Here is a 13,636-nt window from a genome sequence, read left to right as displayed (position 1 = left end):
GAATTGGTTAAGTCTGGCAGACGATTTTCGGACAAGCCGGAGAATCAAGCCGTGATGAGAGGAAAGCATGGATTATATTTTCAAGGTCTGCTTGCGATAATGACTTTTGTAATTTTTCTATGTTTGACAAAGCATGATTGTACTACGTTTGTGATTTGTAAATCAAAAAAGCTCATAGTCATAAATCACACCCAAATTGCTGGCGGGGTGCTTGACATTAAAGGACAGGTTCCCAAGATTATTTTTAAGTTGCAGTTGTGTGTCGTCTGCATAACAGTGGAAATTAATATTATGTCAGACCTGAAAGAACGCATGTGAAACAAAAAAATAGTATAGGGCCAATAATTCCACAGTTTACAAGGTGATTTATGAGGATATTGTGGTTGTATGTGTCAAATGCAGAACTCAAATTAAGGAGAAACAAAATTGAACAAGCCCCAGATTCAGCGGCGAGCGGCTAATAATTAATAACCTTAATGAGAGCTGTTTCTGTGCTGCAATTGTTTTAAATTCTTTTTTTAATTTTACCTTTCTCTTTTTACAGGCAAGTCATTAAGAACAAGTTCTTATTGACAATGGCGGCCTGATATATATTGCTCAAAAATATTGTTATTCTTTTGTCATATAAATTGATAGGCAACAGACTTTTCTAAACTTTGAGATACAAATGGTAGGTTTGAAATGAATCTAAAATTGTACAGGTAGATGGAAGATATTAAAGTCTAGCAATTCAATATTATTTAGGGAAACACCATAGATACCTTATTATTTGTTGGGTTTTTAACAGATTTTTCGAGGTTAAAAGATGAAAAAAAAAAATCTGCAGTATAGGCATCCATGGAGGGGCAACAAACATGTACATTGAGAACTCTATCATATTTGGCTATAATAAATGAGAGAAACTTAAGCCAATTATTGAATAAAAACAGTCTGTACTCTATTACTTAAGCAAACATTACCTGGATTTTGTTGCTGTGTTTTCTGCAACAGTTTATTTTGTGTCTACCAGTGTCACAGATGACCAAATATAATATCTTATGTTTGTTTTTGTTTTTAAATAAATATGATTGAATATAATAAATAAAAACCTACATATACAACATATGTTGTGCACTGAAACAAATTCAAATTGTTGAGACCTATACTGACTTCTATATAGGCTTCTATCCAAAAGTTGCCTGCTGCATGTGCCCTTGTCCTGCTTCTGTTGGCATGGCATTGTTTTCTTCTGTATCCTTGAGCACAAAGATAACTTGTGAAATTCCTGCTGGCTGCCTTTCAGGGCTTGTTGGTTCAGAGGACAGCTTGAGGACGTAGGTAGTCAGGACAACTTTTTATTTATAATTTGATCAGCAGCAACAGGTGATAAGCTCACAAGAAACCAATTATATGTTATGTAATATTGGATATTTATTGTTTGTTTGTATCGTTAATATACTAGAATATGCTTAATGAGTCTGTATTCAGACCAAATTTTAGAAATTGCTTCTCAAGTGTTTACAAATGAAAATCATAGAAAGCATGCTGGCCAGTAATGCAACAGGAACGTCCGTTGTCTTCCTTTCATCAGATCACATCTCACCAGGTCATGTCCCTGCTTGTCTTCAAACTAGAATTCTCATCTCCTTCACTTATCCCTCAGGCTATTCCAGGCTCTAGCAAACCACTCCATCCATTAAAGGTCTCATTCCCAGCTGTCCACAGTCCTTGTGTCTTTGACTTTTACAATCACATGAACACATGACAGAAGATGTAAGGCACCTTGTTTCACTTAAGTTTGAAACTAGAGCCAGCAAAGCTATTGTTAGTATTTGTTCTTTGTTGTTGTAAGAGGTCACGTCTAAAGGGGTGTTGAGCTCTGGTAGAGGCAAGGAGTTGATTGCTCTCTTGCCTTGTCTTCCCACTTATTCAGACTGTGGACCTCTGTGTGGAATCAAATCCTGAGTACTCCTTTTCTTCGATTCGAACGATTAGCACTTGGCGAAATAATGGAAAGGTACTGTTGACGATTAAAAGCTTTTACTGTCTACTTTTTTGGATGCAAAACTCTTAATCTGTTGGAAAATCTGTTAATTTGGAAAACTGATAAACAAATACATTTTTCCACAAGATACCCTTACTTCCAATGTCTTATTTTGATTGATGAAATGGTGTTTCTTGAATTCCCTAGGTCTCTCTTGGATGACTACACCTGAAGTCCAGATTATCCATTGTCAGCCAGACATATTTGTCAAGTCTGCCTCTTCTCTGTTTTCCACATGGCCCTTCCTTGTCTGGCTTTGGAAAGAAGATGCTTTATACCAGAGAAAGACTGACCTTCACTACTGATATGAAGGTTAGTAGATTCAATTTATCTAGTTTAGATCTTTATACATTTAAGTCTGTTATCTTATCAAAATGGAGGGAATGAGTTAAATGTATGTAAAAACAAAGGTTTGGTCACCACTGGATGATGTCTAATTTTCTTTGTCCAAAATTTCTGGTGAAACCTAATTTTTAAATGGGTAGATGGTTGTTTTTTTGTGTTGCTACCATGCATAACAATAATATAAACAAAGAACATTTCATTTATCATACGTTCATGCTATTGCAGTTTGTATAGTACTATTTTAGCAGTTTTAAAGTGGTAACTGATGAGGTTCTCGTTCTATTATGTTATATATCCATTGTACTGTAGGTGATTAGTCATTGTTGCTGTGGTGTTTCTGTACAAACTTTTCTTAGTTCACTTGTCAAAAAGACTGTCCACTACTGTTCTGTAGGCATCCATATAGCTCATCCTACCCAGATCCTCCTCTGATAATTCCAAACACACCACTTTTGCTAAAAAGCTACTGCAAACTCAAAATGCAATGTGCCCTGTACAGTGGACAATTCGACCAAGAAAAACTGTTATGAGTTAGTGATTTGCCTAATAGTGAACTATTCAAGTTAATCGTCATAATATTCTTTTGCTGGTTTGTTGGCCCATGTTTAATGTGGAATTTGTTCTTAGTTGTACCAGCAAGCAAGACTTCTGCCTTTAGTCAGCTTTTTCAGTGTTTCAAATACAGAAACCTTAAAAAACATTCAATAATAGCTTTTAATTTAGGGAAATCCTGTATTTATGTTTATTTTGAATTGGCATGTTGAAAAAAAAACAGTTGGAATACTTACAAAAGAAAAGGTAAAACGATAACACCTTACTAATTATTTACCAGCTGTGTAGTATTATCAGTATAAAAATAACATGATAGGTGTCATCAGTGTGTGAGGGTTAATTGTTATCCTTTAACAAGATTCCTTTACCAACTACCTTTTACCTTCTTAACCAAACTTAAATAGAATGTGTGCACTTTAAACTGCTGATCATGATGCCAAGTGACTTTCGCAACATCAGATAAATGAGGTTGGAAAAATCCAGTATATTCACTTGGCTAAAAATGGAGTTTATATATGAGAAAATAGTTTGAAGCCACAAAACATTATCCACAAATCTTCTTTTTTAAGACTCATATAATGAAAACAGCCTGAGTGAACATGGTATTACATTGTCTTCACTTAGGCAATTTAATTTAAAGGCAACAGAAGTCAGTAATCTCTGACACAAACATTAAATTGCTTTCTTGGAGGACCAAACATGATGTATTTGGAAATAAATAAGAATAATTACATGGATTCATGAATTAAATGTATACATGTAGATGTCCTTTTTAGTTTTCATGATCAGGATACATTTTCCTTCAGCAGAATTTATTTTTCTGAAGGGACAGTCTAATTATATGAGTAAAACCTTTACGCTTTCCCAATTTGTCTTGGGGTCTTTCTGGCCGACTACAGTTTTTATCCAATGAAATTAAAACAGATGAGATTGACTTTTGTTTTATACATAATATTTAACAAACACATATACTTAGAATAATTTAATTGATTGGGTATTCGCAATTCATTTTATAGGTCTGTCAATTTTTCTAACCCACCTAGATGAGTATAAGTTGCATAACCATATTTTTCATTTAATTATTCTTTGGTTGTTATAATACTTTACTAACCATTTACTTTAATATAATTTAATTATTAATTTATTTCTAAAAGTAATTTATTTTAAATGTATTGTTTTAATTCACTTATTCTTAAAATAAGTCAAGATTAGTTCCCTATAATCATGAACCACAAGAGCCTTTGTCAATGAGAAGTCAAGAAACGTTTTAGATACATATTACATTTATTGAACACAACACATGCTTAGGGAGACACCAGGCAACAAATGCCTCAGAAACAGTCATTTTTGAGGAAACTTCACTCTTCACTCTTCAAGTCCTCTCTGAAACAAAAGAAAGCAAAATACAAGATACATTGTGAGATGTGTTTTGATTAAATAGTATTATTTCAAACCTTGTCATAACAGATTGAATCAGTATCACCAAATTATTCACACTTTAGGCCCCTCAGAGGAGTATTCTAAATGTAGTAATAGTCAACGCCCTGCTGGGGGACCATTGACACATCAGTGAAAGACCAGCACCTCGTTGTTATACATTATATGAACAAGATGGTTGTCACTGAAAGGTCACAATTGTTTTTGTGAGGGAAAGCAAAAAGTATCAATTTCCCATTTTTACATGTATATACAATTATGTACGATATATGAGCTATTAATACTGACTTTTGACCCCACATCTCGGGTCTTGGCACGTAGCTTGTTGACCTGAGACTCAGCGATGTCAGCTCTCTCTTCAGCTTCATCAAACTCATGTTGAAGCTTACGAAACTTGGTAAGATAACTGTTGCTCTGTTCCTCCTGTAGAACACACACCATATATGTTACTTATTATATTTGATCAGACAAAGCTTACGTGTACTGTTTTGTACAAGTATTGCATTTGAATTTCACTATACTTACAGCATCTTCAGAAGCCTTCTTATAGGATTTCACCTTCAGCTGGAGCTTGTCCACCAAATCTTGAAGACGAGCGAGATTTTTACGGTCTTCTTCTGTCTAAATTGTGCAAAAACACCATTAATATAAAAATGTATGTATATTTTAATTCAAAATAAATAAATAGACTTTGGTCCAGATTGATAGTTACCTGATAGGTAAGCTCCTTGATACGTCTTTCATACTTTTTTACTCCCTTTACAGCATCACTGGCCTTTTTCTGTTCACTTTCCACCTCATTTTCAAGTTCCCTGACCTGCAGGATGTTGTCAAAAAAGTCAGCCACCTCTGTAGTGTACATAGAGCAGCAATTTATTTGACATATTTAAATGATGCATGAGCCAAAGAGCCAAGTTAACTCACCCTGGCCTCGAGCTTCTGCACCTGCTTCTTGCCTCCCTTCATGGCGATCTGTTCAGCTTCATCCAGACGGTGCTGCAGGTCTTTGATGGTTTGCTCCATGTTCTTCTTCATACGCTCCAGGTGAGCACTGGTGTCCTGCTCTTTCTTCAGCTCCTCTGCCATCATGGCAGCATCAGTAATGGCCTTCTTGGCCTTCTCTTCAACATTTCTGCACTCCTGCACCGCATCTTCTACTTCTGCCTGAAGTTGGGATGTATCAGCCTCCAGCTTCTTCTTGTGATTTATCAGGCTGGTGTTCTAGTTTTACAGAAATATTAAAATTTGCCTTGTGAAAACAGTGTATGTTAAACAAACATGCTAGAACATATTGACAATCATTGCATCTCACCTGTGAGTGCAGTAGTTGCACCCTTTCACTAACATCCAGCAGCTCTTGCTCAGCAAGTTTGCGACCTCTCTCAGTTTGCTCTAGAGCAGACCTGAGCTCCTCCACTTCGGCCTGAAGCAGGTTGTTGCGTCTCTCAACTATGGCATTGTTTTCCTTTAGATCATCATTGGCCCGAAGAGCGTCATCAAGCTGGAGCTGAAGGTCCTGGAAATGCGGGAAATGTATTGTGAAGCAAGTAGAATAAAGTGATGCTGCAATTCAATATGTCCAGGTGTTCACTGGCTCAAAGAGTGTCATCAAGTTGAAGTTGAGCATCCTTGAAGATCAAAACCTGTTGTTTCCTGAAAAACAATTTGATAATAGTTTTATTTTTTTCACTTCATTCATACCTTTAAATGTGCATGAACAGATTTAAGTTGTTTCTGGGCCTCAGCTGCCTGCCTGTTGGCCTGGCTTAGCTGGATCTCCATCTCATTGAGGTCTCCCTCCATCTTCTTCTTCAAACGGAGAGCCTCATTCCTGCTGCGAGTCTCAGCATCAAGAGAGCTTTGAAGTGTGTCCACAATTCGCTGCTGATTTCTCTTTGCTTGCTCCATCTCTTCATCTTTCTCGGCCAACTTGCGATCAAGATCAGCCTTAATCTGGTTGAACTCAAGCTGGGCTCTGAGAATCTTCCCTTCCTCATGTTCCAGTGAGGCCTATTTTTAAATAAAGAATGAAAAGGAAATACATGACTAGTTACACCAAGTACCAAAACAATGTTCATGAAGTCCACTGTTCAACATTCAAGATACCTCTGCTTCCTCCAGGGCTGTTTGTATCTCAGACTTCTCTTGTTCTAACTGTTTTCGAATCTTCTCAAGCTCATGGATACTCTTTCCGCTCTCACCAATTTGCTCAGTGAGGTCAGATATTTCCTCTGAGAAACAAAATGTCACATTATTAATGGTTTGGTCATAATAAAAATCTACAGTAGCGGTATAAGCTGGTTTGACCCATACCCTGTAGATTCTTATTCTCTCTCTTCATGGTCTCCAGCTGTTCAAGAGATTCTTCATAAGAGTTCTTCAGTTTGAAGAGCTCAGTGCTCAGAGACCTGGCTTCCTTCTGAGAGCTCTCCAGCTCTGCTTGAGACTCTTCATACTTCTGTTTCCATTCTGCCAAGACCTGAAATATGTATGCTTAAAGGTCATTTTACTCTAGTTATTTATTTAAAAGACCAAAAGTGCCATATGTATTTTAAATGCAACCTTATCAAAGTTTCTTTGCTTCTTGTCCAGAGCAGCAGCAGCAGCATTAGACCTCTCCACATCCACCATGAGATCTTCAATCTCATTCTGCAGCCTGTGTTTGGTCTTCTCCAGAGACGAACATTTAGCATTCACTGCTTCCACAGCCTCCTCAGCATCCTGCAGACGCTGAGCCAGCTTTTTCCTTTGGAAATCAATCATTTAAATCGTTTAATGTTCCTGCAGTTGTGCTAGTTGGATAAATTCTAATGAATTTAACTAATGTGACTGGCTGCTCGGTCATCTAACAGACAAACTTTTTGTTCGTCTTACATTTTAGTAGGAACATAACACAAACAAAAAGCTGATCTGCTAGACAAAGTAAAAATTTCTCTTTAGAAATTACATATCAAATCATGAATTTGGATTTCAAAATGTCTTACTTTGCCTCCTCCAGTTCCTCAGTTCTCTGGATGGCATCAGTTTCATATTTAGTTCTCCACTGAGCCACCTCAGAGTTGGCCTTGGACATGCCTCGCTGCAATTCAGCCTTGGCCTCCTGCTCCTCCTCATACTGCTCCCTGAGCAGGTCACAGTCATGTCGAGCAGACTGCACTGCATGGGCTAACGCATTCTTGGCCTGTAATAAAAGCACATCTTGTTGCATTTATATGTACCACCATCTGTACCAAGTTGTTACTGGTTACTGTTGATTGCTACCTTGGCTTCCTCCTCTAGTTGTCTTTTAAGGTCTTCAATTTGTTGAATGTAGGACTGTTTTCCTCTGGTTAGTTGGGACACCAGGGAATCCTTTTCCTCTAGCCGCCTTACAAATTCACCTAATTTTGATAAAAGAATTAAATTAGTTCATAATATCCCAAACAAAACACACAGTTCCAATCAAATGTTTACCATTCTCAGTTTGAAGCTTTGCTTTCTGCATGGTGAAGTCATTGATAGTACGCTGTCCCTCTTCTGCCTTTGTTTTGTATTCATTCATCTGGTCTTCCAGAGACCTGCACATTTTCTCCAAATTATTCTGAAAACAAAAAACATCAAGAGTGGCGCATAACCTACTTCAATAAATGAAATGTGTCTTAGGTTGCTTTCACACCTGAGCAGTTTGTTCTGTTCTACCGAATCCTGGAGCATTTTGTTGGATAGTCTGGTTTGTTTGTGTTGGCGTGAAAGCTCATTCGAACTCTGGTGCCGACCAACAACCAAACTCTGGGCTGCTTGAAAACGGTTTGCTTCCAAGTATACTTAATGTTCAGTGCACTTTAGTTGAGAATGCCAAGTAAACGTGAAAACGTGCATTTACTAGCCTGCAATTTCAACCTTGCCCACAATTTACAGACTAATATATGATTTAAACGATGATAATTTTCAAATCCATAACCTATTATGATACATTGCTTGTCGTCAGTGACAACACATCATCATCATCTCTCTCTCCCATCAGGGCCCACCCTGTTCTTCACTCGCTGTCTTGTCAGCTGCTCATATTGTTCGCCTTCTTCTAAAATATTAGAAACACTAAAGCAAAACAAGAAAACCCAAGACAATATAAACTTGGTGTTGCTCCATTATTTCTGAGATCAGGAAATGTCAGTCATTTTCACCTGGATATTCTGTCCAATAGACCAGCAATGTCTTGACCTTGTCACATTTGTTTACAACGTTTGGTGTGCTTGACAAAGTGCAGTCTGAGTCATGAAGTCTACAGAACTATAGGTGTAAAAGCACCCTTAGACTAACAATGAGTAGAAACATATATAATGCATGAAAGTATTTTACCTTAGCCTTCACAATATGTTCCATATTGGAGACCACATCATCCAGCTCCAGTCTGAGCTCGCTCTTCTCCTTCTCCAGTTTCTGCTTGACTCTCTGCAGGTTGTCAATCTGCTCTCCCAGGTCAGCCACAATTTATTCTTTTTTTTTTTTTTTTTGTGTGGGGGGGGTGGCTTCATGCTGCAGAGTGGCCTCTTCAAGGTCTCTGCGGAGTTTCAGGAACTCGGCCTCTCTCTTCTTGTTCATCTCAATCTGGGCAGATGTTGCTCCACCAGCCTCCTCCAGCCTCTCACTGATCTCCTCCAGCTCTCTGGACAAGTCTGCTCTCTGCTTCTCCACCTTGGCTCTGGCAGCTCGCTCTGCCTCAAGCTCTTCCTCCAGCTCTTCAATACGGGCCTAGAACAAAATCAAGTTATTTTTTTCACTGCACAAGTAAATTAACTCAGTTCTTCTAATTTAACATTACCTGTAACTCCTTCAGTTTTTTCTGGAGCTGGGCACTCATTGCTTGTTCATCTTCAATTTTACCATTGAGTTGGCTGATTTCAAAATCTTTCCTGTGGATGAAAAAGTAAAATATGTACCAGCTGCCACATACCGTAGTTTACATCTATTTGTGTTTCTTACAAGTTCCCTTTTAATGTTACTTTTTCAGTCTCTCTTCGAGTTGCTGCTTGTCATTTTCCAGGTCCATGACACTCTCTAGAGCTAACTTTAGGTCTCCCTCAAGCTTCCGTTTTACTCTCTCAAGGTCCATACGCACTTTCTTCTCTTGCTCAAGGGAGCCTTCGAGCTGCAGTGGGTGATAATTACAGCCTTTCAGTTTAATTTATTCACAATATTTCAATAAAAAAAAAACATACCAACACACTCTTATTGACTATGTTCTTACGTCATCCACTTGCTGCTCCAGCTTAGCCTTGGCCTTGGTCAGAGTGTTGACTTTGTCTTCTTCACTCTGCAGATCATCCAGCGTTTGCTGATGAGCTTCCTGTAAGGCTTTCTTTTCTTTGGTCAACTTAGCTATGATTTCATCCAGAGCAGCCATCTCTTCAACCAGGTTCTTCACCTGTTGAAAGTAAAGTTAGAATTTTTAGTCAGAAATCCTAGACCCATGCTAACAATGTTCTGCGCCAATTTATATACAACAGAAGTAATAGTTTAGATGGAAAATTTGCCATTTTGTATCAAGAACAGTCAGATCAGTGATTGAACAGAGACATTGTCTGTGAAGAAAATGTATGTTTTATAGTACCTTGTTCTCTGTGGCGTGCTTCTCTTTCTCCACTTTAGCCAGAGTTAACTCTAAGTCATCAATGTCTTTCTTCAGCTCAGAGCACTCATCCTCCAGCTTCCTCTTCTTAGCAGTCAATTCAGAATTCATCTCCTCCTCATCCTCCAGTCTTTCTGTCAGCTCTTTGGCTTTTGCCTCCATCTGAATCTTGTTTTTGATCAGCCCCTCGCATCTTTCTTCAGCATCACAAAGATTATCTTGCTCCTGTTATAATTTAAAGTCACAACATTATGCATTGGCAGACTTGGTTTGATTTTAATATTATTTGTAATGCTGACAGATTTTAACATTTTTAACATACAGATTGAACTTGGAGCTGCAGGTCATTCTTCTCTTGGAGAAGAGTGACTGTTTTTTCTTCAAGTTCCTTCCTGCGGGGCCTCAGATTTTGCGTAAGCCTCTTTTAGTTTTGCAACTCTTACTCTTCCTTCGTCGCCATTTCCTTCTCAGTCTCTGCTGATCTCAAAAGAGGTTTAATCTTAAAGAACATCTTCATCCAGGGCCAATTCTTGACCCCCATAAAAGCACGGATGTTCCACTGGATCACAAGTAATGCATCCCTGTAGACATTGATTCATGAAGATATTGTAATGTTGTAATCTAGTAATTAGTTCCTGGATATTCAATATATTTCAATTAATTTAGTGCATGTACCTGCGTTCTACAATCTTCTGGAATTCAATTCTTGCCAGAACTCCTCGTGACCTTGCCTGGATCCTAGTGATGATTAGAGATAAGCGGTCATCTCGCATCTCCTCCAGCAGACCAAGCAGTCCAGCTTTGAAGAACACCTGATTTTTGTAAACAGATGAGATCAGCAGTATCATACACAAGAGACACCCACATTGAGGAGGTGTGTGCTTTGAAGACGATGGCTCATGCCCAGCTCAATATAGACAGATTTCCGTCTGTGATAACATAACATAGATAGTAATAATTGTGAATGAAAGCAGGCGTAGTTGAACAAAGTGATGCCCCACAGTTGTCTGTAGTTAAAGATTTGCAGTCAAGAGAAAACCACAAAACATATAGTATCACAATTCCTTATCACACTGAGATAGAAATGTATATGCTTTATACTATATGTGCCAAAATGTATTTCACCAATACTTACCTTGGTGTGCCCCAGTTTGTACTGGGTATGGTCTATATCCAAGGAGCCCAAAAGCTTCTCTGAAGCTTTTTTGTTATCAATGAACTGTCCCTCAGGGATAGCACTTGGGTTCAAAATGCGGTATCTTTGTAATGAAGATAAAAGATAATTTCAGTTTTATTGCATTTCATGTCAAATATCAACTCCCAAAATATGCCCAACTAAATAACTATCCCTGTTAGAGTGTAGATAGTAGAATGTATCATTGGGTGACAAATTAAAAGAAAAAAGTTAAAGTTAACAAATGCAAACAGGCCATTAAGATTTACTGAACAGATGATTAGTATCAAATTATGTGAATCATATGCTATGGCCTTCACAGTTACCAGATATCCCTCAAATTGAACACCTATTGGAGATGTGTGGAGAAACGTCTTAGTCGGTGGTCTTCTCCACATTATCAAAACACTAAATGAGGAAATATGTTATGGTAGAATGGTGTCCATTCCTCTATCAGAGTGCCAAAAACTTGTCAGCCATCTGTATATCTGACAGACACCTCTGTTTGAAATCTCCATAGAGGATCCTGTTGGGGAAGCCCTTTCTGCAGATCCTGATGCCTTCCAGCACACCATTACAGCGCAGCTGGTGCATCACCAGAGGGTTCTCCATGGCCCCAGGAGTCTTGGTCTCATTGGGGATGATGCAGCGAACAAAGTGAGGGTGAGTAGACCTCAAGTTGGTCATCAGCTTGTTCAGGTTCTCCTGAGGAGGTAATTTAACCCTGTGGTTAACACTCAGTTTAGGTTATTGATGTGTTGCATATCTCTGTTATCAATGTAGAATTTAGTCTCAGTCATTGTTTTTCATATGAAATAGCCATTCAGACATTTATGTTTACTAACCCTGTGCAAGGCAGACACTGTTTGGAAGGATGCACCCTTCTTTTTGCTTCCTCCTCCTTTGCCGCCCTTTCCACCTTCAACTACTGTAATAAGCCAGTGTACAACGCATTAGATTGCATTAACAAACCCAGTTCTCTTGCAGTTCCCACTATGGCAAATGCAGTACATTCAGGGGCAAATTCATCATAGGATTGCGCAGCTTTTGCAGCTGCTAAAGCTGAAGGTATGTGTTCGAAAACACCAACAGTACTGACAGAATCCCAAATACTGTTTCTTTCTGTCATTGATTAAATTCCTGCCTGAATCATACCCATGATTTAGGCTTATGCAATGGCAATAGGCTTATGCAGTGTGCAAAGAAATCATCTCTAACTCAAAAACTAAATTAACAATATGATCACTTTAATAACTTTAACTCTTTTTACTTGAGATGGGGCAATAGTGGTTGCAAGTGATGAGCAATTCGGTGTTCTATTAGCGGCTGCAATCCATTCTTTTTGAATTTGCCCTTCCGTTTATTCCTACCTGCATCTGATCCAGCATAATTTGCAAAGAGGACAGATAACAGCTTGAGATTAGACTTCTGGTAGAGTCCTACAACGGTTTCATTCAGAGGATCCTTGTTCTTCACCAGCCAGTTGTTGATATTATAATCAACAGTTCCAGCATAATGCATCAGGGCAAAATGGGCCTCTGGTCTTCCTTTGATAGCTCGGGGCTTCTGGAAGTTGGCGGATTTCCCCAGATGGTTGTCATAGAGCTTAGTTTTAAAGGTGGTATCAGAAGCTTTGGGGAACATGCACTCCTCTTCAAGGATGGACATGATACCCATGGGCTGAAGGGACAAAAATATGAGGGTTATGAACATTTTCAATCAATCTTTATGTATGGCTGAACATACAGAAGTCCATTTCTCACCTTTTCAATCAGGTCAATGCAGGCCTGCAAGTCCATACCAAAATCTATGAATGTCCATTCAATGCCCTCTTTCTTGTACTCTTCCTGCTCCAGCACAAACATGTGGTGGTTGAAAAACTGTTGCAGTTTTTCATTGGTGAAGTTGATACACAGCTGCTCAAAGGTGTTGAACTGTAATGAAAAAGTCCACAGTATGACAGGCTTAATACTTTCTCCTTAAGCTACTACTACTATCTAGACTACTTCATATAGAGTATGTGTTTTTTTTCAAACTCACATCAAAGATCTCAAATCCAGCAATGTCCAGTACACCAATGAAATACTGGCGAGGCTGCTTGGTGTCCAGGGATTGATTAATTCTCACCACCATCCACAGAAACATCCTCTCATACACTGATTTAGACAGTGCACTAACAGCATAGTTCACCTAAAAAGGAAATATACATAAAACACCTTAGTAAAGTTTCTGGACTTTATTTTGGAATTTAATAAACATTTTCATATTCTCTTACCTGGGCGACATTTTGTCCCTTGGTGACCCACTCATTTCCTACTTTGACTCTTGGGTGACAGAGACCTTTGATGAGGTCAGCAGAGTTCAGGCCCATCAGATATGCAACTTTGTCAGCAACTGTTGAGGCATTTTGGTATTTGGATTAATTAATCAAGGTTTTCACTGCTTTTCAAGGTTTTTGTCATTCTTTTATCCCTGATTCCTTTAGAATAGAATAGAA

At 38.4% G+C, this 13,636-nt stretch overlaps 1 long non-coding RNA gene and 1 pseudogene across 1 annotated transcript in view; one reads left to right on the top strand and one right to left on the bottom strand.

Moving 5' to 3' along the window:
* Nucleotides 1-4,185: 4,185 nt before the first annotated feature.
* The window catches only part of LOC120567804, an 11,991-nt pseudogene continuing 2,540 nt past the window's right edge, over nucleotides 4,186-13,636 (bottom strand).
* Nucleotides 11,695-13,636, top strand: part of LOC120567814 — a 12,687-nt gene continuing 10,745 nt past the window's right edge. The window contains exon 1 of the long non-coding RNA XR_005640617.1: nucleotides 11,695-11,802. This is a non-coding gene — a long non-coding RNA (uncharacterized LOC120567814). The remainder of the gene's footprint in view (nucleotides 11,803-13,636) is intronic.

The sequence above is a fragment of the Perca fluviatilis genome, chromosome 11 (genome assembly GCF_010015445.1).
Source record: "Perca fluviatilis chromosome 11, GENO_Pfluv_1.0, whole genome shotgun sequence".
In the NCBI taxonomy this organism is placed as follows: domain Eukaryota; kingdom Metazoa; phylum Chordata; class Actinopteri; order Perciformes; family Percidae; genus Perca; species Perca fluviatilis.
This window is presented reverse-complemented; position numbering and strand designations above follow the sequence as displayed.